We start from the raw sequence: 26,403 nt of genomic DNA on the forward strand, positions 1-26,403 counted from the left end.
TTAAATTAGTTGCAGAGTGTGAAAGCGGATCGTGAAATCAATATCGACAAAAAGAAAACTTGAATCTGCATTTCTGAACGTGATAATGGTTGCACGCTGACGTTCCCGACGTGCAAAACGGATGACAAAAGTAATTTGAAGGAATACTTAGTAAGCCCGGTGAGAGGAGAAACAGTACGGTAAGTAGAAATGTTATTATATTTCCTTAATTTTGATCAGAACTATATAAACTCACAAAATAGACGAAATATTCGTTATGATGCCTTCGCCAGTACAACGTGGTCATGTAGAAGATCTTCCGTCGGAATACGAAGCATTGATATAGCTGGATTCCAGTGTCAGGGCTGCTGCTTGTACAACTCGTCGCCAAGTTTGTTGTGAATAAAGTTCCAATTCTCCTTTTAAGTTGAATTATTATTTATTATACAACAAAACTGCCCCAACAGTATTCAGCTCAGTCTCTTCCGTCTCCTCCCAGCCAACGGCCCTCAACCCCAGCATTCTCAATCTAATGCATGCATGCACTCCAATTCCCCGCGTGCACCATACTACATAAACATAACAGGGTCCTTCCATTGTGGGAGCTGGTGACTCGAGCAGAGCAGCAGATGACAGCCAACAGCACTCGAGTTGAGAAAAGAGCTGAGTGGGCCACCGGCCCAGGATGAGAATGTAGTACGCACAAGTGACAGCCAGAGGGAAGAGTGACATGAAAAAAAGATACAAGGAAAAGTGAAAGTGCGCAATCCATGAGTGACCGCCAGTAGGTGCTGGAACCCAAAGCAATGGTCACTAGTTTTCCGCAAGGAGTAGTGACAGAGTGTGAGTGCACAAGTGGCTGCCAGGGAAGTGGCATAAAGAAAAGATGAGAGAATAACTAACAAAAAGAGAGACAAGAAGGAGCATACTCTTCTAATGAAATGGAGATGTAAGGAAGAGAGAGGAGTAACCAGGCCGAGCGCTATAATGAGAGACAAGCAGAGGTGTGCATGCAGTGCCAGGCCTTAACTTCCTGGGAAACACGGGAGGTGTGAAAGGATGCTGACTATCACAATATGGCTTCCGTCCCTAACATAGAGCCATTTGTTTTTACCTACCCCCACCGACCCCCCACTTTCTACCTTACCCGCTCTCCCCCTCAGTTCAGTCCTCGGAATGGAAGCTATGGGTGGCAACGCTAGATATATATTTTGCAGCAACTGCCATAGATGAGGGACGGAAATTACCTTGAGGGCTGGATCTGGGGGGGAAGGAAGTTATAGTCACACAAGAAGCGGTGCCCCCACACACTTATTAGATCATAGTTTAAGAGCTGAACAAACATTTTGAACACCTAGGTAATCCAAGGCATGCAAGGTTTCTCCTGAGACAGGTGTATCAGGCCCTAGAAGAGTCTTTGGATGCCTTATGTGCAAGGTTGAGAGACTTGGCTAGCACTTGCACCCTGGGGGACGAAATGGAGCAGATTCAGGTGCAAGAACCAGGAAAGCCAATTGCAGGACATCTTGACCCTAGGGAGGAGGCCCTTCATAAACTCATCAGGGCAAAAACCTGCCAACACCATTGCAGCATCATTCAAACATACATGTGCAACAATACTACATTTTGGACTTTGAAACTGGCAAACAGGTTCAAGTCCTGGCCTCTGCTCAACATCCTGTGATTCTGGGCAAATCACTTTTTTCACTTATTCACAACCGTGATGTCCTGTCCAGATAGCCCGACCGCCGTATTACAATTCCATTATATCCTATGGACATTAAAATACGGCAGACAGGATATCCGTCACTATTGAGACAGAGTAACCCGTCTGTCAAGCTCTAAATCAGGCCCTTAATCTCCATAATTAATCTGACCTTGTGTAATCCATTGCTCATGTAAAGCATGTTAATACTCTTGGACCAAGTGTGCACTATATAAAACTGCAAGAAAATATAGTACAGTTTGACATTAAAAACAAGGTATGTGGTGCATTCTGTTGTTATGTAACTTATTTGTTTCCAAAGCAGAAGTAAAGTTAGGGCCAGTACTGCCCTTCTTCTTCCGGAGATTACCTTTTTAATACATTTAAATGCATATTATTGTGCTGTACTGAAAACTACCCTTGTGATCTAAATTGTTGCTATAGAGATCTAATGTAACCTGCAGATCACAGGAAATCCATACTTCAAGCATGGCTTCTTTTTGGATCTTTGAAAATTACATCTAGAGGAACTGGAAATACAAGAGCCCTGATGGCGAAAAGCCCTATTTGTATCTACATACAGAATGCCAGTTACCATATACTAGTCATTCTAATTAGGCAGGAATTTGCATGGAGTATTTGTTGACTTTAAAAAAAGGTGCGAGCTCCTTTTTGGTGCTTGAGGAGCCACAGGGTTTTTTTAATTTTATTTTATTGAACGTTTTAGTCATTCAACTTGATATTTACAGGATCATTTAAGAATCACAGTTGCAGGTACAGTGGCACAATCCATTACCAACTTTGCTACATAAGCATGTTCACATAGGTACGCATTTCCGAATTAATTATTTTGTCATTAACATTAGCACTTTCCTGACATATGTTCCATTCAACAATACAGACAATTAGTGTGTTAAACACCCCCCTCAATTTAGCAAAACTTGGACATCATTCTGAATCCTCAAAATTACAGTGTAACGTGAGAACTGCAACATACTCATAAAATATAAGTTCTCATCTTATCACAGGGGCCCGACATCAGCATGGACTCTATAAGGGGTCTAAAAGGGAGTAGGCGAGCGTCAAATAACAGCTTGTCATTTACTGTGTTCATTTCTTATTATTATAGACCTTTAACATTCTATCCGGGCAACTTTGTCATTCAGGTAAAGGAGATGTACTCTGACAGGGTGAGCCTTGTAAGTTTCTGACAGGTCATGTTATCCATTAGTCTCAGTGTCCCTAGGGTGGTCTACAGACATCCGTCTCAGAGTCTTTGTACACCCAAATCAATTCAGTCTATTTATCCGAGACACTTCTGAACTTATGTCAGAAATTCCATATAAGGACTGATACTTGACCACTTGTCAGGAGAAGTCCTTCACCCAGATTAACACACAAGAAACTGCAGCAGATGATCTTGACTCGAGCTAGCATACCCAGAAGATGCTGCATTGCACTTGATACAGGTAACAAGTGAGCTGAGTCCAGGAGAAAGGACAATGCAGCAGCGCATATTTTCCTTTCACGTGGAACACTACCTTTATGCCTCATTGATAACTACAGCATTTTGCTGTCAACAAGGTATGTAATGCGTTGCTTATTCTAAGGAAGTCTAGAATGCAAGTTCTACTTTCTATGCTCTCCTAGCATAGCGCATAGGCATAGGTTTTAGGGTGTTAGGTTTTAAATAACATTTTAACTATGTTAGAAATGGTCATTTTATTCTTGTTGTTCACAGTGTGCCTATTTGCTTTTTTTATGATTTTCTGTGTCGTTGTTTTAAATGTGCTGAGAAACAGTTTACCCAGCTGCAATAAGTGCTTATAAATGTCTATTCTTCTTCGTACCATTTGTGTGTGTGATATTGTAAAGAGTGAAATAGGTTTGTTTCTGATGCCATGGTCCACCAGATCCCAGTTTAGGGATTGTTAGTAACCCAAAAGCAATGATTCCACTTCAACAATTTATTAGGTGGGGTCCAGTGGGGCTACAAAGACCTGTCATTCACATTCAGCATTGGTGCATTGAACCAAGATAATTTGTATCACCCTTTGGTGGAAAAGCAAATCTTGTAGAACTACGCCAGAGTAAAGCTTACACAACAGTTGCTGCCCAATGTGGGGCTTGTATCTTACTATTACGCCTTCAGTAGTTTTTTCTATATTCACGCACATGTGAACCATTATTCAGTCATTATGGAAACGTCCGTAGTAATTATGGTTACCTCCTACGGGGGATAAAGTGGTGCCTATGTCTGTAGGTTTGTCATGCTTGACTCATAAAGGATATTACCCATTCTGTGGGTTATCTAATTCTTTGATTACATTTTTAGTTGAATCCCTTCTCCATTGCAGCACTTTGCGATAGGAGCCAATTGAAGGTAAGTGGTTACTCATTTCAAGTCACAAGGTGTCCCTGATGTGTGTTGGAGGAGCAGTTACGTTTGTTATAGCTGCACATTCGGCATATGCCTTTGAGACATTTTATTCATGGATGGAGTTCAAGCCTCCTGATGCTGCCTCAGGCAATTTCAAGCCAACAAAACAGCACAACTATCTGCAAATTATATGGCCTACAAAGGTTTTGAAATCCATTTGACTTAACAGGAACAACAGAACCGGTTTGCTGGTCAGTTGCCACCTATACACAGAAATGTCTGGTTGGTGCCCCTGAGTAATGAGGGGACTACACTACCAGTTTTGGCTAGTTACACACGTGTTCCTCACCTTGACAACCTAGCAGCCACTGAGGTGATATGAATTTTAAATTGAACAGCCTCCTATAGAGGAGAATTGTACAGTTTGTACAATGCACACTGAGCTCCAGACCTGCTTTCGTAGTGGGACCATCTGCTCTGACACAAGTACGAACAGTTAATCAACCAGCTACGTAATGTTATCATCGGAGGAGCTCCCATGAAGAGTGATGAAATAGCTTTCTGAGTTGTTCATAAGACCAACCAGTTAGATGCAATATATCTATACACTACATCCCAAGAAAAACATAGAATACTAAATGTACTCTTGGGATTGTGCCACCTGCAGAGGAGTGTAATACCTGGGAAAGCACATTTGTATGCATTGAGACCAGCATGCATGGCATACCTTCATTGGCAGTTCTCTCTGACGTATTTAAACAGGTACAGAACGACCAGGGAGTTACACCAGTTCTGGACTTAGGAATGAAGTTTATAGGGAACTTTCCTACACTTTCCTCTATCATCCTAAGCAACGTTAAGAAAGAAGCTTCAGTTCTGGCTATATGTCAAAGACGAAAGTGGTTTTAGTTCAAGATCATGAACGGGAACTACCTAAATAATCATGGAAGTTTATACCTCTGTGGGTCATGATACCTGGGGTACTCAACCATTAAGCCACATTTAAAAATCTAAAAATGACAATGAACGTTCCATTAAAAAGATATCTGTAGGGGCGTAGCCAAGATGGCATTGGACAGGAGTGAAACCCCCGAGCTCTGCAGTTGGATGAAGGCTTTCAGCAGAGATCCAGCCTGCTCTGTTTTCCTGCTTGGTAGAAGGGGACTTGGAACATCACTGACAAAAGAGGGAGCGCAGGGGGCCATAGAAGAGGTACACCAGACCCCCATTACAAAGCTCCTGAGGAGGTGCTCCGCATCGCGCCTGACTTTAAAATGGCAGTAAGCGTGATCGGAGACTTGCTGCATCCAGCACTCTCCCCTTACACTGAACGCGGTCCATGAGCACTTTCCGCGGGCCTGCTTCTGAAAGCTACAGACCCTTTGCAAGAGGCAGGTCTGCCCCCTCAGGATCAGGCTTGCCTGAAGCAGGCCCCGGGTAGCAGTGGGTGCCACGCAGTGACACCAGGGCCTGTGCTGAAGAACGCATAGGGGGCACAGTTCGATCGAACGGAACCCCCAAAGAGGGGTGAGGCCGGTGGCAGCCACCCTAAAGAAATACCGGGAGCAGTTCTGAATATAGAACAAGGCAGTACTTACAAAGATTGAAGCACCAGCCAGACCCAATGGGGGACACACACATCCCCAGCCAGAGGAGCGGTCCCTGCAGCTCACCTACGTAGAGGAGGGCTGGGTCCAGGGAGTGCAGCAGATAGCGCCGGTCGGAGGGACTTGCGCACCTGTGCATTCAAAACCAACGTAACAGTGCCCAATGGTCTGGGTGCGCCAGTCCACTTGGGGCAACCGACCAGAGAGCCACATACATGCTTAGGAGGTAGCGAGGGCAGCGGGAAGGCACAGGGATACTGGTGGTGGATTGTCGCTCAGTAATTCAACGAAGTGGCCCCACTGCAGGAGGGAACATGGCGGGTCCACGCTCACATAAGAAAGATGCTGCGATTGAAGACTTAGGCCCTCATTACGACGCTGGCGGTGGGTGATAAAGTGGCGGTAATACCGCCAATAGGCTGGCGGTAAGTACCGCCAAATTATGACCATGACGGTGATATCTCCGATAGACAGACAATGTACCACACCAGCTGCCAGGGTGAAAACAACAGTTACCACTGCGGTACCCGCCTACAGCCAGGCAGAAGACAAAGTACCGCCCACCATATTTTGACCCTGCAATCCGCCACCTTTTACAGGGCGGTACCAACGCCATCAAAAGCCTGGCGGAAACAGAGCACAAAAGTCAAAGGACTCACCATTGGAGAAACGGAAGAACCACGCCAACATGGAACCCGAACTGCAAGTCTTCTTCCACCTGGAACACCAACGCCGGCGAAGACGATGACGGTGAGTACAACCGCCTAGCACACAAGGGAGGGTGGGAGGAAAACGAAAGTGACACACACATGCACAACACACACCTGACATACACACGCCATACACACAACCAGAAGCATTACTAAAACAATTTGACCCCAAAAATCAGCAGAATAATGCAAGGACAACAGGAATTGATGAAAGTGATTGTAATCAGTCTAGCAATAAAATCAACAATCCGATTTGACCATGAAAAAGATATGTACACTTGTATAAAAAAGGGACACTGCCCAGTCCATAGTTGAAGGGGCCCACATGGCCACAGGGCACAGTCCAAGGCCCCACTCGAATCCTGCACCTATCTGGATAGAACACTGCAGGGGCATCAGTTGTCAAATAGGCAGGCACCTCAGGGGGAGAGGGTGCACCTCAGCCGGATGCGGGAACAAGTCCACTGGTTCTGGAGGGGGGAATCAGGAATCATTGAGGAATCATAGAAAATGGCGGTCACGTCCACGGCGGTGCATACCGTCACCGCCGGCGTAGATCCCCATTGGCCACTGCACCCCATAGGGCCCAATATTAACCAATGAGGAATTGCACAGCAGTTCACAACCTCCTACCGCCACAGCGCACAACATCGGCGGCATTACCTCACTTCCACCTGTCCCTCCACACAGGACAGGTAGTCGCCATTTCGGGGGGGTGATTAGGCCTATCGATAATTGCTGTGTCACAGGATTAATAGGCACATACTTCACATACTTCACAAATTACACTGTCCCATAACATGTTTGCACATTGTGGACTGCTGTTGTGGCTCCACTGTTCAATTTGTGACAGCCTACTCACTTTTGTGTCCCTTAGATACCTACTGCTGCGGATGAATAGGAGATGGAGACATACCCCTGTGTACAGACCTCTGGTGGGCTTGGCTACACTGGAGGACAGGCACATAATACTCACTTATAGAGTGGACAGGGCCACAATCACAGAGCTGTGTGCCCAATTGGAACCTGACCTGATATCAGTTATCCGTAATCCCACTGGGATCCCCCCTCTTGTGCAAGTGCTATCATTGCTCCATTTCCTGGTAACTGGTTCTTTCCAAGTGACAGTGGGCTTGGCAGCAGGAATGCCACAACAAATGTTCTTAATCGTGCTAACGAGAGTCTTGTCTGCCCTGATAAAACACATGTGCAGCTACATTGCTTTCCCCCAGGTTGAGGATTTAGCCGCTGTGAAGGCCGGGTTTAATGCATTGGGACATATCCCCAATATAATTGGGGCGATTAACGGAACACATATTGTATTTGTAACCCCACACCAGAATGAATAGGTGTTTAGGAATCGTAAGAGTTTCCACTCCATGAATGTGCAGATGGTGTGCTTGGCAGACCAGTACATCTCCCATGTCAGTGTTGAGTATCCGGGGTCAGTGCATGATGGCTTTGTCCTGAGGAATACCAGCATCCCAAATGTGATGTCCCAACTGCAGAGGCACAGGTTGTGGCTAATAGATGAGCCCTGGTTCCCACCCAGTATATGTTGGTGTATACCTATGGTGTTGGCCATATAGGATAGTGTGTGGCTAAATGTTGTCCCTCAATATTTGCAGGTGACTCTAATTACCCAAATCTAACATGGCTGCTGACCCCTGTGAGGAATGCCAGGACAAGGGCAGAAGAACATTATAATGATGCACATGGGCAAACCAGAAGGATCATTGAAAGGACCTTTGGCCTCCTGAAGGCCACGTTCAGGTGCCTCTATCTGACAGGTGGATCCCTGTGCAACTCACCTAAGAAAGTCTGCCTGATAGTAGTGACATGCTGCATGTTGCACAACCTGGCCCTCAGATGCCATGTACCTTTTATTCAAGAGGAGGAGACTGGAGATGCCCCTGTGGCAGCAGTGGACCCTGAGGACAGTGAGGATGAGGAGGCAGAGGATGAGGATGTGGACAACAGAACATCAGTGATACGTCAGTACTTCCAATGACACACAGGTGAGACAGTGCAACTTCACATTTATATGAGTATTGGTGTATTCTGTGTGTCAATGGCATGCCTGCATTACCCACTTCTTTGCCCTACTTACTGTTTCCAATGGATATTCATTTTGCAGATGTTAGTGATATGAACACATTCTCCTGGTGTGATCACAACAGCTATCTACAGGTCATTAATTCTATGCTCATTCTTTGTACAGTTCATTTGCAATGGTTGTAGCTGTTTCAATCAATACAAATTTGCAATACATGAAGTACTAATAGTCGAGTTTTATCCAAGGGTCTTTATTGATGTGCTAAAATATAGAGGGGAAAGCGCAATGGAATGGGGTGATGGTGCAGGAAAGTCCAGGGTATTGTTCCAGTCTGTTTGTAACACAGTTGCATTGTGCATGGGGACATAGGAAGGGTAGCAATGGCAGTTTAAGGTGGACAAGGTGACTGAGTGGGACACAAGGGGGACAATCAGGAGAGTCTCATTTCCTGGCAGTGGTCTTGGCAAGTGTCTCTGGCTTCTGTCTGGTTCACAGGGAACGTTTGCAGGGTGGTTCACCTTCTGCAGGGGGAGGGGTGCTGGTGGCCTGTTGGTCCTGTGGTAGGGCCTCTTGGCCTCTAGTGGCAGCGGAAGTGGAGAGCTGTTCAGATGACTGGCTAGTGGCTAGTCGTAGGGGCCTGCTGGTGTGCTGTTGCCTCCCTCATGATGTTGGCCATGTCTGCCAGCGCCCCTGCTATGGAGATTAGGGTATTGTTAATGGACTGCAATTCGTCCCTGATCCCCTGATACTGTCCCTCCTGCAGCCGTCTGTTCTCCTGCACGTTGTCTAGGATCTGGCCCATCATGTCCTGGGAATGTTGGTATGGTCCCAGGATCTCGGAGAGTGCCTCCTGGAGAGTCAGTTCCCTTCTCCTGTCTTCCCCCTGGGGCACAGCAGTCCTCCCAGTGTCCCTGTTGGCCTGTGCCTCTGTCCCCTGAACGGTGTGCCCACTGCCCCAGGTCCCTGATTGTTTTGTGTGCGAGGTGTGAGCTGGGGTCCCTGTACAAGTGGGCACACTGCTGATTGATGTGTCCTGGGGGCAGAGGTGTGGGTACGCTGGGTGGGTGCTGTGGTGTTGGATCCTGATGGGGGATGCTCTGTGGTGGTCTGTGAGTGGGCTTGGGTGACCGGCTGTCCAGTGGTCCCTGATGGACCAAGTAGATTGTCCAGATCCTGAAGTCCAGAGCTACTGTCATCACTGTGGGCCTCTTCCGTTGGGGGACTGGACAGTGGTGACACCTACTCTCCAGTGACATTGGGTAGGGTACCTGTGGGGAATAAATGATATATTATGCTTCAGGTGTCTGACATTTGTACTTCTGTAGCTTCCCCTCTATGGTTGTTGTTCCCCTGCCAGCCTTTGCTTGTGTATGTTGGTGTATTGTGGTTATGTTAGTTTCCCTATGCTGTGTATGCTTTGGTGATGAGTGTCCATGCAGGGTTGGGAGGGGTGTCCATGCATTGGTACAGCATGCAGGGCTTGGCATTGGGATTAGTGAGATGTGATGGTGGAGTGTGTGGGATGTGGTGGGGTGATGGGAGTGAGGGTGAGGGTGTGTGTTGGCATGCAGGTATGGGGGGGGTGATAATTGTTAAAAGTAGGCTTACCAGTGTCCAGTCCTCCTCCATCTCCGGCGAGTCCCTCAGGATGCAGTGATACCAATACTTGCTCCTCCCATGCTGCAAGTTGTGCCTTTGTGGTGCCATGTGGTTGTGTGATGTGTGTTGGTGAGGGTGTGTTTGGTTATTTGGTGGGGTGTGTGATGTGGAATGCGTATGAGTGGTGTGTGTGTCTAGTTGTGTCTAGTTGTCTCTGTGCTCTTCTTCTCAGTTTTGTGGTGGCAATATTTGTGGGTAATGTGGGTGTGTGTTTTATAGTTGTGTGGGTGTGTGGGTGTGGTGTGCGTATGGGTGTCAGGTGTGTGTTGTTTGAATTGTCCAATGGCAATGGTTTACCGTTGAATGTCCACCGTGGGGATTCGTGGGTCATAATGTGATGGGCGCTGTTCTGTTGGCGTAACGGTGTGGATTTTGGGACTGACGCTTTTGCACTGACCTTTGGTCTGGCAGATTTGTGTATGTGGCTGTATTCTGTGAGATTGGGGTGTGTGTGTCATAATATGGTGAACGGATATTCACCAGCGCGGTGGTAATTTGGTGGCCGTCAGCAGGGCAGTAAGCACCATTTACTGCCAATGTCATAATGAGGGCCTTAATCACGAAGACAGTGGGAAAAAAGCTGACCGACCGGAGGAAGTCACTCAGCCGGAGCAATCCAACGGAACGAGTGACACCGCCAGAACACACAACGAGGCTGAACCAGTTACACACACTTTCCTGGAGAGCGCTACGTGCAGATATCGTTACACTTAAACAAGACTTTACAAAAGACATCAAGGGCCTCACAAAGTACTTGAATGAACTGGGTGACTGAGTGGATAACCTTGAACAAACCGGTAAAACACAGGGAGAAGAATTGGATAGCCACAGACTTGAAATACTGTAGCTACATGACAAAAATGCAGAACTCCGATATCAGGTGGAAGACCTTGAAAACCGGTCTAAGAGACCTAACATTATAATAAAGGAGTCCCGTTCCAAGCAGTCGGAGGGAATCTGGAAGATTATACTTTCAGATTGTTTCACCATATTGCACCGGAACTCGCACAACAAGAGATCATTATAGACAGAGTTCATAGGGCTGGGTGACCGGCTACATCTCCTGGGCAGCCGCAAGACATTTTAACATGCCTGCACTACTACAGGCAAAAGGAAATCATCATGGACCCGGCACATGACCGCAACCACATTGACTTTCAGGGTAACATGATCTGGCTCTATCAGGACCTCTCACCCATAACACTACAGTGACGTCACCTGTTAAGACCAGCCATGAAGTTCCCTACAAAAGCAAGAAGTGCGCTACCTCTGGGGCCACCCTTTTTGCCTCATGTTTGTATGGGAAGCTGAGACACACAGCTTGCGCACACTGCAAGAGGCAAAAGCAGTGTTGCCCCTAACCAAGAATTAAAATGAGGAGGAACTAGACTCACAGCAATTAAGCTCATCAGGCTCATCGGCGTCCTTTAGATGCCCAACAAGGAGGAAGAAGGGGAAGACGGTTGGGCCAACTGCAATGGAGAGTCATAGTGAAAGGGCAGCCCTACTTAGACAGCTGAATCCTCAGGAGCAAGCATCCAATATGGATAATGATTAAGGGATAACTGATTGGCACAGAACTAGTGATAGGCCCCTATGTGGACACACACTCTTGCCCTTCAGACACTATCCGAAGATGGACTGGGGAGGTCCGTCTCCAGTTTACAAGGCAACATGAGCCGACAGCGGGCCTTTGACCCCATGAAGGGGAACTCCACTTTAACTGAGATGCCTTGCCATGGACCCCATCTCACTGCTTCGAAGCAGTACAGGGGAAGACCGCATTGATTCTTATTCCTGTTTATATGTTTGACTCTCTATTTTATCTCTCTCTGCTTTTCTGCAATACGATTGCTCATGGGTATGACATTGCTACATATGGGAAAATAGTTGGCTATTCTCCAGCAACCAGGGACACACCTCACAGCTATGCTTCTGCATGCTGAGCCCATAATGATATGTATTATTAGTTACAATATCCAGGGGCATAACGCGTTCGCAAAGCGCCTAGCATTTCTATCTTCAATCTGAGACTCTGGGTGTGATATACGTCTGGTACAGGAAACACACCTGGTTCAAGCTGACTGGAAACGTCTAAGATCCAAGTGGTTTGACAGACAATACTTCTTGTCTAGTACAGGGGAAAAAAACGGTGTGGCTATTCTGATGGCCACCCACTTTCCGGGTAAGGTGACCCAGATTCAAGCTGACATTCCTGGCAGATTACTGTCACTCAGCATTACATTACATTCACACACTTACTCTGGCTACACTGTATGCATCTAATGACCATGAGGAGGCTTTTATATTAGAGGCCTTAGACAAGGTGATGGTCACTGCAGGTAAGGCTTTGCTAATTGGAGGGGATTTTAACTTTGTGCCAGACACCAGTCTAGATCGGTCAGTATAGTGGGTGGGACAGACAGGGGAATTCTCAATGCAGAATCTGGAGACGTTAGCAGATTACGGGCTAACGGATGTCTGGCGGCATCACCACCCCACAGAGAGGGATTACACTTTTTACTCCCCAGCCCGGCAGACATATTCACAAATTGATCTCTATCTAGCCACACTGCATTTTCTGCAGTCTGTCACAGGGGTAGACACAGGTGGTCTCGGACCACACCCCACTTCATATAATTATAAATATATCCTGTCGTAGTCCAGCCTCCCAACAGCGCTCTTGGCATCTCAACCTCCAACTTTTTACTAGTGAAGCACACATATCCGAATTGGCTGGCGCATCACCAAATATTTGGAACACAATGACAGCAGTGCTCTGGGCCGCGTTACAATCAGTTCTTCGTGGCCAATTATTTGCACTGGCGACCTGTCTTAACAGAGACCGGAGAGATAAAAGGGCAGCACTCAAACGACAGGTAAAAGGACTAGAAGTGGAGCACAAATGATTGGGATCCCACAAAATACGCAGACAATTGAACTCAGCACGTAAACAACTATGGGCACTGGACATGGATAGAGCAACTAATGCTCTGATCCACAATAAACAAAAGTGCTATTTAAAGAGCAATAAAGCAGGCCGCCTTCTGGCACATCGCCTACAGGCCCAGACAACACAACAGAGGGTGGAGGCACTGACCGGACAGCGAGGAGAGTGCATTGACCACGATGACCAAATAGTTCAAGCCTTTGAACGATTCTTTGCCCAGCTCCACACTGCTGACCCCTTGTTAGAAGAGGATTATACATCCTACCTAGAACACGTACCATTAGAGAGACTGTCTACTATAACTGCTTGGCAGTTGGATCAGGTCATAAGGTTAGATGAGGTACTCTTAGCGATCTTACGCCTCCAGCCTGGCAAGGACCCTGGGAGGGATGAATGCCCCTCAGAATTTTATAAATTATTTGATAACCAGTTGGCCCCAATCCTCACATGTTTATATAATTCCTTTAGTGACATGGGTTCCCGCACAGACTCCCTGAAACACGCAACGATCAGGGTCCTACCCAAACTGGGTAAGGATCCACTGTACTGCTCATCACATAGACTAAGGGGGTCATTCCGACCCCGCCGGGCGGAAACCGCCCAAAGACCGCACCGTGGTCAAATGACCGCGGGGGTCATTTCAACTTTCCCGCTGGGCCGGCGGGCGATCTCCAAAAGATCGCCCGCCGGCCCAGCGGGAAAGCCCCTGCAAAGAGGAAGCCGGCTCCAAATGGAGCCGGCGGATTTGCAGGGGTGCGACGGGTGCAGTGGCACCCGTTGCGATTTTCACTGTCTGCTAAGCAGACAGTGAAAATCTTTGTGGGGCCCTGTTAGGGGGCCCCTGCACTGCCCATGCCAGTGGCATGGGCAGTGCAGGGACCCCCAGGGGCCCCCCGACACCCGTTCCCGCCAGCCTCTTACAGGCTGGCTGGAAGGGGGTCGGAATCCCCATGGCGGCGCTGCAAGCAGCGCCGCCATGGAGGATTCCCTGGGCCAGAGGAAAACCGGCGGGAAACCGCCGGTTCCCCTTTTCTGACCGCGGCTTTACCGCCGCTGTCAGAATGGCCCGGGAAGCACCGCCAGCCTGTTGGCGATGCTTCCTCTGCCCTCCACCCTGGCGGTTTGAAACCGCCAGGGTCGGAATGAGGGCCTAATTTTGTTAAGCGACGTAGACGCCAAGATTTTCACCTCTTTCCTGGCAGATCGACTAGCCCCTTAGATGCAAGGCATCGTAGACCCAGACCAAGCCGGATTCATTCCTGAATGCGATTGCAGCGACAACACAAGAAGTATATGCCACTTGCTAGATAAAACCCAGCGTTCCCGAATACTGGCACAAATGTTATCTATAAATGCTGAAAAGGCGTTTGACCAGGTACACTGGCCCTACCTGTTTGCAATGTTGCAGAAGGTGGTCCTGGGTGGGCGATTCATTGATTGGATACAGTGCAGTTACAATGGGCCTAAGGCAATGGCTGGGGTTATTGGGCTAATGTCATCCCCCTTTCCAGTGACTAGAGGCATTCGGCAGGGCTGCCCACTGTCCCCATTACTCTTTGCACTATACATGGAGCCCATGGCAGAGCGAATTAGACAAAAACCCCTGATAACGGATATCCCAATGGGGGGACAAGAACATAAACTAGCGTTATATGCAGATGATGTCCTGGTGACTGACGCATCCTCTCCGGTCCTTGCCTTCACTGATGGAAGAACTAGAGATCTTTGGGAGGGCTTCTAGGTTTAAGGTAAACCTACAAAAACCTTAGATCCTAAGTGTGGTAGGCTGCTGGTGGTGCAGAGGGGTCTGAGACTTAGATAGGGTGAATGTTAATTTTATTTATAGTTTTAATTTAGTGCAATTTAAGTGCTGTACAGGTATTGTGCTGTTCGTCAGTCTTGTTGGTTCTTCTGTTATCTTTCAACCGTCTTGTCTTTACTCTTCCTTTAGGCTCGTCGGACGTCTGCTCCTCTTGTCTCCCGCGGACACCGGAAAACAAACATAGGAGATACCAACTGTTAGTTTGTTGTGGGGTGTTGTGTGGGTTTCTTTTGGGGCTGGCATGCAGGAAGGGAGGTTTTCTTAGGAATTTGGCGGTGGAGGGTGCTCAGCTGTGAGGATGTGGGGCTTAGGTACTTTTGGCACACTCTGGTTCTTTTATCGTTCAGAGCTATGTGCCAAAGTGCTCTCCAGTGCTTCACCGGTGCTCCCTTTCCCCTGGCCCACCTCCCCGGTTCCCTTCCCCTGTGCCCCTATAACTTTTCTGTGGGCTTTATGTCCTAGGAAGGACCGTACCTTGTATAGCCACGACCCTCCAGGGTCGTGGCGGGGATTGTAGACCGTTGTCTCGCTAGTTCCCGTGGAAGCGGCCTCGCGGGTTTCTGGCGTCTGAGCAGGACCGGGAAACTCCCTCTCGGCGTCTGGAGGTCTTTTCTCCTCCGTCTTCCTCGGCTCCGTACAACGCTCCCCTTCTGTGAAGTCCGTCGTTGGTTTTCTTTCCTGAATCCGGAAATCAGTCTCTGAAGCGTCCGACGGCGTTCCCATGGCAACATGGGGACGCGGAAGTGGGTTGAGCGAGGCGCGCGAGCGGCGCCAGCTCCGGAAGTCATAAGACGCAGTCGAGGAGACCCGTCTACACTCCCCATCCCATGATCGGGACTGGTAGAGGACCGAAGAGGTGGGGAACCGGGACAGATAATCGGCAGGGCCTTGCTGAGAACCCTGTACGTGGCGGACCTGGAAAGTAAAAGGCTGGAGCTCAAGAAACCATCGCAACAATCTAGAATTGGAGTCCTTATGGAAGGCCAACCAAGTGAGGGGGGCATGGTCGGAATAAAGAACGAAAGGTCTGCCCAAGAGGTAATATTGCAAGTTTTCCACAGCCCATTTAATGGCCAGACACTCCTTTTCAATAGCGGGGTAATGGCATTCTCTGGGAAGGAGTTTTCTACTGATAAAGACAATGGGATGTTCAAGACCCTCCCTGTCAGGTTGGGTGAGAACCGCACCTAGACCGATGTTAGAAGCGTCAGTATACAAGTGAAATGGCCTGGAAAAATCTGGACACTTAAGGACGGGGTCGGTTGTAAGGGATCGTTTTAATTGTTCAAAACTAGCAATTTGAGAATCAGATAACGGGCCTAAAATGGAGGGGCGCTGTTTTGCTAGGAGGTCAGTGAGTGGGGCGGCAATCGTGGAGTACTGGGGTATGAACCTGCGGTAATAGCCCACTAAACCCAAAAAGGAACGTAGGTCTTTCTTGGTCTTTGGCATTGGCACTTGTATTATGGCCTCAATTTTATTTTTCTGGGGTTGGAGAGTCCCGTTACCTATCAGATAACCTAGATAGGATATTTCAGTGTTCCCCAGGGTACATTTTTTTGGATTGGCTGTCAGCCCGGCTTCCGCCAAGGCAGTGAACACTTCATTGAGATGGTGCAAATGATCGAGCCAGCTGTCGCTAAAAATTACAATGTCGTCCAAGTATGCTGCTGCAAAATCATGGAATGGTTTTAAGAGCTGGTCCATCAAACGTTAAAAGGTAGCTGGGGCCCTGTGGAGACCAAAGGGCAAGACCGTAAAGTGATAAAGGCCTGATTGGGTCACAAAAGCTGTTTTCTCTTTGTCCTCTGGTGCGAGGGGAATTTGCCAGTACCCCTTTGTTAGATCGAGCGTGGACAGGTATTTGGCTCTTCCTAACTTCTCTAAGACATCATCGACCCGAGGAATAGGATACGTGTCAAAGAGTGATATTTCATTTAGTTTACGGAAGTCGATGCAAAATCGAACAGACCCATCGGGTTTTGGAACGAGAACCACTGGATAAGACCATGGGCTCACAGAGGGTTCAATCACCCTCAGGGCTAGCATTTTATCTATTTCTTCTTCAATTATATGTTTCCGGGCTTCGGGTATGCGGTAGGGGCGGAGACGAATAGTCTGACCCTCAGGTGTTTTGATTTTGTGGTGGATTAATGAGGTTCTCCCTGGTGTCTCAGAAAAGAAATGTGAGTAGTGTTGTAAGAGGGCGGACAGTTGTGACTTTTCGGTTTCATTAAGAGAATTGTTTATGCATGGAGTTTCCTCCGTTTTCTTGCTCCTAATGGGGTAGAGCTCTAACCCTAGACCTGTGGATGGTGTGATAAAAAACCCGTCAGCTGCTCTGCCAGTGACATCCTCTGGTTGTTCCCATTTTTTTAGTAAGTTTATATGGTATATTTGGGTTCTTTTTGGATGTGAACTCAGTTCGATGAGGTAGGTGACGGGTGACACTGCTCTTATTACTCTATAGGGGCCTTGCCATTTAGCTAATAGTTTATGTTCAGACGTTGGTCGCATTATGAGAACCTGGTCATTAGGGTGAAAAGATCGTAATTTAGTTCCCTGGTCGTAATATGTCTTTTGATTTGTTTGTGCTTTCTCGAGATGTCCTTGCACATCCTCCCATATAGTTTGTAAATGTGCTTTCAGGTTATGGACATATTCCAGTAAGGGCTTCCCTTCCTCTCCTTCCTCTTCCCAGGTTTCCGCGGCCATATCTAGGAGACTACGTGGTTGTCTTCCAAAGACTAATTCAAAAGGACTATGTCCTGTGGAGGATTGTTCATGAGTCCGGATGGCATAAAGGACTAGGGGTAACTTCTGATCCCAGTCCTTTCCGGAGTCATCTACTATTTTCCTCAATAGGGTTTTTATGGTACGGTTGTAGCGTTCCACTAAACCGTCCGTTTGGGGGTGGTATACAGATGTTTTTATCTGAGTGATCCCTAATAGTTTGCAAATTTGTTTCATAAGTTTTGACATAAAAGGAGTGCCTTGATCAGTGAGGATCTCTTGGGGAAATCCTATCCTTGAGAAAAAGGTTATCATGGCTTGAGCCACTGTTTTCATAGTCATGCTGGATAAGGGAATCGCCTCTGGATATCTCGTAGCATAATCTACCAATACCAGAATGTAGGTATGACCCCTGGATGATGGAAGGAGGGGTCCGACTAAATCCATACCTACTCGACTAAAAGGAACCTCAATAATGGGTAGGGGTTGTAACGGGGCTTACTTGGGAATTCTTGGTTCTGTCAATTGGCACCTAGGGCATTGTAAACAGTATCTCCTGATGTGAGCATAGACCCCTGGCCAATAGACCCTCCGTAAGAGATACTCCTCAGTTTTTTCTCTACCGTAGTGGCCACCCCCTGGCTGGTTATGAGCAAAGAACAGGACCTGATTTCGATAAGATTCAGGTACGACCAATTGTTTTTTTTTTTCTCCCTTTGCAGATGTGGTAATTCTATACAGAAGATTCTTCTGTATTACAAAATAAGGACCCACCTCGTTTGTGGATTCTGTTTTAGCCATGTTCCAGGCGTGACAGAGAGTAGGGTCTTGCCTCTGACTAGTTCTAAAGGAGACTGTTGCGTCACTGATTCCGGCTACCAGTTTGTCGGGATTTGACTCCCCTCTGGACTCCTGATATTTTAGTTTCCCTTGTCTTTTCTCCCTCCGGGTTAGTTTTATACGACTCGGAGGACTCTCAATAAAGCTGTTAGAAAAGGGTGCTTCTGTCCACCAGTCCGGGTATTGTTGGGGCACTCAGGTTTGATCTAGGAGGTCATAGAACCGGATATAGTCTGTCCCGATAATACAGTCTTCAATCAGCCTGTCCATAATCCCCACTGGGAGGAAATCGTGATACTCGCCCCATTCTATCCTGACCAACCCCAGTGGATATTGTTTCTTGTCCCCATTAATACAGCAGATAGTGACCCACTGGTTTGGCGTTGGATCTGTAGGTTCCAATAAGTCTCTTCGTATTACGGATTGACTACAGCCCGAGTCAATTAAGGCGTCTATACGGTTTCCATTTATTTTGATGACCTGTTTGAACTAAGAATTTCCCTTGCCCGTACATAATACCCTACGTCGGGTGACCCCGATTTCCATGGGTTCGACCCCCTCGTTTTTCCTGAGACATACCCTCGCAATATGTCCCCACTCCCCACAACTAAAACACTGGGGTTGTTGCATAGGGCTACTCTCTCCATGTTTATGTGGTCCAGTTTCTTCCAATGGATGTCGTGGGGGATATTTAGGGGGGGTCAGAGTTAGTCTTAGGGTGGTTCTGGGGTTTATAGGTTTAACATCCGCAGATCGGTGATAGGCACAGGCCAGGTCTATGGCGAGCTCCGTATCGACCTTAGGATGTTGTCTTATCCAATTCCGGGTGCTATTTGGAAGAGAGTCTAGATACTGTTCCAGAATAATGGTTTTTATTACATCTTCTCTGGTTGTTCCTAGAGGTCCCAACCATTTTAACCCCAAATCCTTAACCCTAAAGTAAAAAGTGCGAGGGTCTTCACTCTGTCCCCATTTCACTTTTCTGAACTTCATCCTGTAGTATTCTGTGTCATGGCCAACTCTTTCTAGGATACTCCTCTTGATATCCTTGTATGGTGTGGTGCCTCCTGGATTAGCACCCTGGTAGGCTGTCTGTAGAATTCCCGTGAGGAGTGGTGCGATATACTGTCCCCACCGTGCTTCAGGCCATTGGGCTGAAGAGGCGACACGTTCGAAGTTTGTGAAGAAGGAGTCTGGATCTTCTCCTTCCTGGAACTTTTGTAAGACAGAGCTCGGAACATTAGGGTGTACCTTGCTGGCTGCTATGGTGTCAGTTAATTTCTGCAGCGCAGTCTCGTTTACGAGCTGGTTGTTAGCCATGATCGTAGCTTGGCTTTTTAGGGCTGTTTGTAAGGCTTCTCTGTCTTCTTTTGCCTCACGCTGGTGTGCCTCCCAGAACAGTTGTAGGTGGCGTTGACCCTCTGCCAGTTGTTTAATCATGTCTTCTAGTGTAGGTTTTTCACCCATTGTGGGTACCACCCAGTAGCCTCTCAGGTTATAATCCCACTTCTGACACCACTGTGGTAGGCTGGTGGTGGTACAGAGGGGTCTGAGACTTAGATAGGGTGAATGTTAATTTTATTTATAGTTTTAATTTAGTGCAATTTAAGTGCTGTACAGGTATTGTGCTGTTCGTCAGTCTTGTTGGTTCTTCTGTTATCTTTCAACCGTCTTGTCTTTACTCTTCCTTTAGGCTCGTCGGACGTCTGCTCCTCTTGTCTCCCGCGGATACCAGAAAACAAACATAGGAGATACCAACGGTAACTTTGTTGTGGTGTGTTGAGTGGGTTTCTTTTGGGGCTGGCATGCAGGAAGGGAGGTTTTCTTAGGGTTTTGGCGGTGGAGGGTGCTCAGCTGTGAGGATGTGGGGCTTAGGTACTTTTGTCACACTCTGGTTCTTTTATTGTTCAGAGCTATGCACCAAAGTGCTCTCCAGTGCTTCACCGGTGCTCCCTTTCCCCTGGCCCACCTCCCCGGTTCCCTTCCCCTGTGCCCCTATAACTTTTCTGTGGGTTTTATGTCCTAGGAAGGACCGTACCTTGTATAGCCACGACCCTCCAGGGTCGTGGCGGGGATTGTAGACCGTTGTCTCTCTAGTTCCCGTGGAAGCGGCCTCGCGGGTTTCTGGCGTCTGAGCAGGACCGAGAAACTCCCTCTCGGCGTCTGGCGGTCTTTTCTCCTCTGTCTTCCTCGGCTCCGTACAACGCTCTCCTTCTGTGAAGTCCGTCGTTGGTTTTCTTTCCTGAATCCGGAAATCAGTCTCTGAAGCGTCCGACGGCGTTCCCATGGCAACATGGGGACGTGGAAGTGGGTTGAGCGAGGCGCGCGAGCGGCGCCAGCTCCGGGAGTAAGACGCGGTCGAGGAGACCCGTCTACACTAAGCTTAACGGTTACAGCGGCAACGTAGACTATCTTGCAACAACACTTTCCATTCACCTGGGCCACAGGTGGAGTGGTATATTTGGGACTCTGCATTCACTCCACTACAGTTCAGACTGCAGTCTCCAATTATGGTGCCTTATTAGCAAAAACACTTACTTATCTACACAGTTGGAAGGCTTACGCACTTTCATGGTTGGGCCGCATTACTGCAGTAAAAATGACCAAATTGCCCAAAATTCTCTGTTATGCAAACGTTACTCCTGACCCCCTCCCTACAACGGCACATAGAAGAGTTCATGTGGAAGGGAAGAAGGCACATATAGCCAAGAAGCAGACCTACCTACCATTGGGGTTGGGAGGTTTGGAGAGTCCTCATCTTGCCCACTATTATCAGGCAGCCCAACTGCAATACCTAGTGGAATGGAACAGATCCCACACGGAAAAACATTTGTGCTTCATAGATCAGGCTGTCGTAGGCATACATATATGGAAGATACCATGGCTCCCTAAACCCCATAGACCACCAGGAGTTTATAGCTCCACTATTCTGAGAGCCACAATGGGGGTGTGGGACAGAATACAGACAAGTAAGAGGCTTTGTACTCACATCTTCCCCCCTCACCCAAATCATGAGTAATCCAGACTTTCCCCCTGCATGTTAGGGTTCCAGCTACTTGGCGTTGCAACAGGCAAATTGTAAAAGGGTTGGTGATTTATTCAGGCTTACTCACCTTTGCCCAACTTCAACAACACTATGGTATGCCTGAAAATGCCCAGTGGCAGTATCTCGCCATTGGCATTGGGTTACACAGCCCTCTATCAAGCCCCATGCGAGCCGTCCCCTGCTACCATTTGAGAAATGGCTCCTGACTAGAAGCTCTGACACGTGCATCCTTTCCGATATCTACACTATCCTCAACAATATACAGGCTCCTCAAAATCATCAATACAACGCTGATGGGAGAAGAAATGTGAGTGCTCCTTTATAGCTCGGGAGTGGTCGAATATTCTGAAATGGGCACCTCCTCAGCCCGAAGTGTTTCAGGGCAGGAAACCCTACTAAAAGTTGTGCATTACTGGTATTACACACCGGCAAGAGTGTCCAGATGGAGGAGGGATGGGGAAGTGTGTTGTTTGTCATACCTTTCACAAGAATATGCAGAACTTACATACCCGACTTTCTTTTGGGTACTCCGCCTCACACCCACAAATCAAGTATTGGCTTAGCTTTATATATAACAGATGAGGACCCTGGATATCCACATGCTATGAAACACAATAACCACACACCTGTAGACATCTGCTCAACAGCATAGACACTCTTTCTTCCTCTTTTTTCATTTCTCACTAATGTTAATTGTCTCTTATTGTTCCTCACCGGCCTGAGGTTGTAGGTGAGTGTTTTGTATTGTACTGCAAATTTTGATAACATCAATAAAAAGATTTAAACCTAAAAAGAATTCTGCAATAGAAGGGAAGAAGAAAAAGACAGAAATAGAAAAAAATGGACTGGATCACCCGCTTCTCGAGAATCTAGTGGAGAGATTACAATTTAAGGGACAGCAATAACATTTTAAAAACCTGAGTATCAGTTTTCTCCTTTAGTACCTGAAGACATCAGGGAAATCTATACTAGTGAATGGGCTTTAAGACAGGTCTTGGCCTTATACAGAAACTAAGCAAGGTGGGATAAATAGATTCCACATGTCATTCCCTTGTGCAGTGCACTTCAAGCACAGGCTCAATACACTTTAAAGCCAGAAGCAAAACGTGGTATAAAAACAATAGTAGATCAATTGCTATACCAGGTCATGATAGCGCCTTGTCTGTCCCCAATGAACGTGCCCTTTTTTCTCATCTCTAAACCAGACAGATCTTATGGGATAGTGTTAGACTACAGGAATCTAAATTCACATACATGGACTTATGTGGTGCAAAATGCTCATTGCACAGTTTTAATGACCAACCTGGTGCAGAAAAAATATTAAAACGACCCTTGACATTCCTAGTGGGTTCTTCAGTCAAAACATAGTGCATGGAAGCGAGCAGTAACTGCCTTTAGTTTAGACGGCCTGCAGATCTCTTTTCAATGTTTGCCTTTGGGCTATAACAACAGTCCTGGCTTGTTTTAAGCCAGAAATATGAAGCTCTTACAACCAAGACCCTGTGATATTGTCATGCATTGAAGATATCTATATTACGTATAATGGCTTGGATTTGCACCTAACTAGGGTGGACCGAGCTGTGACCATATTAACATCACACGGTTACAGGATTAACTTAAAACTTTGAAGATTGCCTACTTGACGATGACCTTCTTATGGTGAACTTCTTAGGATACGAGTTATCCAGCAAGGGTTTAACTCCTGATTTCCTTCGGAAGTGAACTACCTTTCAGCCTCCTGACACAATGAAAAAGTTGCATTCCCTTCTGGGATTTCTCCGCTTTGGACAACTTACTTACCACACTACGCTGAGCGACTTGATTTTGCCTACGTTTTTAAACAAAACAGTGGATGAATAAATACACTGATATCTCGCATGGTCTACAAGCAGAATTGCTAGAGACTAAGGGGGTCATTATGACCCCGGCGGTTGGTGTAAATGTGGCGGTAGTACTGCCAACAGGCTGGCGGTACATACCGCCACATTATGACATTGGCGGGTTGGCTGAAGCCAACCTGCCAATATACTACACCGACCGCCATGGCGGTAGCAGCCGCCAGGCTGGAGATAACAATCTCCAACCTGGCGGCCGCTACTGTACCGCCGGCGGCATTTTGACTCTGCCTACCGCCATGGTTTTCGTGGCACCATGGCAGTAGGGCCTATCTGTGACAGGGAATTCCTTCCCTGTCACTGGTAGGAGGGCCACCCACCCCCTTACACTCCCCAGATGCCCACCACCCCTCCTCCATCCATGCTCCCCCTTCCAATCCACCCCCCACACACGCACACTCACAGGCACACACCACACATTCACACACTAACTCACACAGGCATACACGCATTCATACACGCATGCATCCATTCATTCACACACGCATCCGTACACACATTCATACTGACACGCAGACATGCATTCACATTTCCATTCATAAACACATGCACACACACACGCAAACAACACTACACACATTCTCACACATGCACACACACACACACACAAAACACCTCTCCACCCCCTCCCCTGTCAGAAACACGACTTACCTGCATCCAGGGGGTCTTCCGGCAGGGGACGGGACGAGGTGCTGCTACTGCCAGCAGCGCCCACCAGCAGAACACCACCAGGCCGTATTATTTTTCATAATACGGCTGGCGGTGTTCTGCTGGCGTTGGGCTGCTGGTGGTAGCAGCACCACTTTAACACCGTCCACCAGCATGGCCACAGCCGGATTTCCACACTTCTTGTGGCAGAAATCCAGCTGTGGTCATATTATGGCAGACGGATGTTAGCCGTGGCAACGGTCTTTTGGCGGCCGTCGCTGCGGCGGTAGGCGGCACTTACCGGCAATGTTCTAATGAGGACCTAAATATTCACAAACCAGCGACAATAAGGCCAGCCTGGTTCTCAGAGTCACTCCAAGCCACTCCTGTTATACCTATGTGATGTACAATGAAGGTCAGGCTGTTCCTATTGCATATAAGTTTCACTTGTATTCTCCAGCTGAAGCACATTTTAATTCCACAGGAAAGATTCTTGCAGCTGTTCGGACGGCCATTTTGAAGGAATGCCCTTTGGTGCAGGGAAACTTAATGTTTGTGGTTTCTCCCATACCAGCAATAGAGGCAGCCACAAAGGTAAGCATTCCTGCTGCTCATGCTTTATATCTGAGGTGGGTACAGAGGGCCTCTTCTTTAAGTGCAATGGATGTAAAGTTTCAGCATGGTCCCACTCTTCATACACAACCTTTTCTCTATTATGACAGCATCTTGCTCTGACTACCCTGCCCATTTGAGTCTTAACCAGAGCATAATCCATACCAACAGCTCTGCACAACCACCAATCGGAGCCAAATGTAAGTACTCCGCAGCCTGTGCTGCGGTACAAGGTGTAGTGAAAGATGGTGAGTTCCATCCACAGGGCACTCACACTAAAATCCTTGGTGAAAGAACTGTAAAAAATGCAGAAGTTCATGCCCTGTTACTTGCATTACAAAAGGCTGACTCATAAGTGCCCCCACTCATTGTGTCTGACTCATCCTTCTGTATGCCAGGTGTTGCATCAGCATGATAGCATTCATGCCAGAGAGAACTGTGCAGCTGATGTAGCTGCAAAGGCTGCAATTAAGAGTGTTAAAGTAGCAGTCCTAATAAGATCTCAAACAAAGATTGACACAGATATTTTAACATCCATACATTCAACCTAGCAAGGTAGAAAACTTCCAGCAGGCTTTCCTCCCAACTACTCTTACACCCTTAATTCAGACTATATTCCTGTAGTTAAACTTCCAGTAGTGGGAAACAGAATAATACTCAAAAAGCTGTTCAGATTAGATTTAATCAAAGACATTTGTGAGGGATTGGCATCTGCCCCCGCATGGGTCAACGTAACCAGCAGTGCTACAGCAACACCACTTGTGGCGTGGTTTATATAAACAGACTAGAGATTATGTTAGACAGCGTAACATTTGTCAACAAATTAAGCCATCCACTGTCAAGAGACCCTTGCCAACTCCCCTTACTGCCTCCAACATCCTTTTCAGGGTGACTTATTTTGACCACATCAGTCCAATAAAATGTTAATCGGTTTAAGTATATATTGGTGGCAATCGATTCATGTTCTCGATTTCTATGGGGTTGTTCACAGAGAAATGCAAGTGATTCAGCGGTCGTAAATGATTTACATTGTCTAATAGTGATAGTATATTATTTTCACTCAGATAAAGGTCCTGCGTTCGCCTTTAAGGTTTACAGGGATTCAGTGTCTGCTCTGGGAGTTTGTCTGCAGTTCAGCAGCCCATTTTGAGCACAGTCTAACGGTTTAGTTGAACGTGCTAGTGGTATAATTAAATAAGCATTAAAGTCTAGGGTACTAAGATCAGGTCTTAGTTCGTGCCATAATCTGTATGGAGCCCAGAGAGCAATAAATAACTTGCCTAAATGAGTATTGGGAGGCTGCTGCACTGGATACAAGGTTCTCTTTGGAGTTTCTATGTATGTGCCTGGTTTATATAACCCTTAAAGGGTGGAGGATGAAGCTAAATTTGATTTGGAGAAACATTTGAATGTATTGCAGAGTATGTAAGAGGTCAGAGACAAACTGTCTAATGTCAGCCACTCTTGACACCGCCACCTGTCAAGAGAATCTTATAACTGCTGCTGACAGTTGGGTTCTGGAGACCTAGTTTGTGAAAAAATCCACTACAAGCAAGCATTTTAACCATCTTACGGACCACCCTTTCCAGTTCTTGGAGCAAATGGCAACAGAACTTTCACCTGCCTCCATTGTAAGGTTCAAGGAGAAACAGACAGGTGTCCATCAACCATGTAAAAAAAAATATTTAGCCGATCCTCTACAACACAACATCGCAGACAAGAATGGTTCAAATTAGAACCTGTCAGCCTCTCCCTACTCTG

At 47.2% G+C, this 26,403-nt stretch overlaps 1 long non-coding RNA gene across 1 annotated transcript; it reads left to right on the top strand.

Moving 5' to 3' along the window:
- Window positions 1-24,624, top strand: LOC138259850 (uncharacterized). Its single transcript, XR_011198767.1, has 4 exons — window positions 1-179; window positions 14,998-15,064; window positions 20,135-20,201; window positions 24,515-24,624. It is a non-coding gene; the product is annotated as an uncharacterized lncRNA (long non-coding RNA).
- Window positions 24,625-26,403: the final 1,779 nt, after the last annotated feature.

Source organism: Pleurodeles waltl, chromosome 9 (assembly GCF_031143425.1).
Source record: "Pleurodeles waltl isolate 20211129_DDA chromosome 9, aPleWal1.hap1.20221129, whole genome shotgun sequence".
NCBI classification, from domain to species: Eukaryota; Metazoa; Chordata; class Amphibia; order Caudata; family Salamandridae; genus Pleurodeles; species Pleurodeles waltl.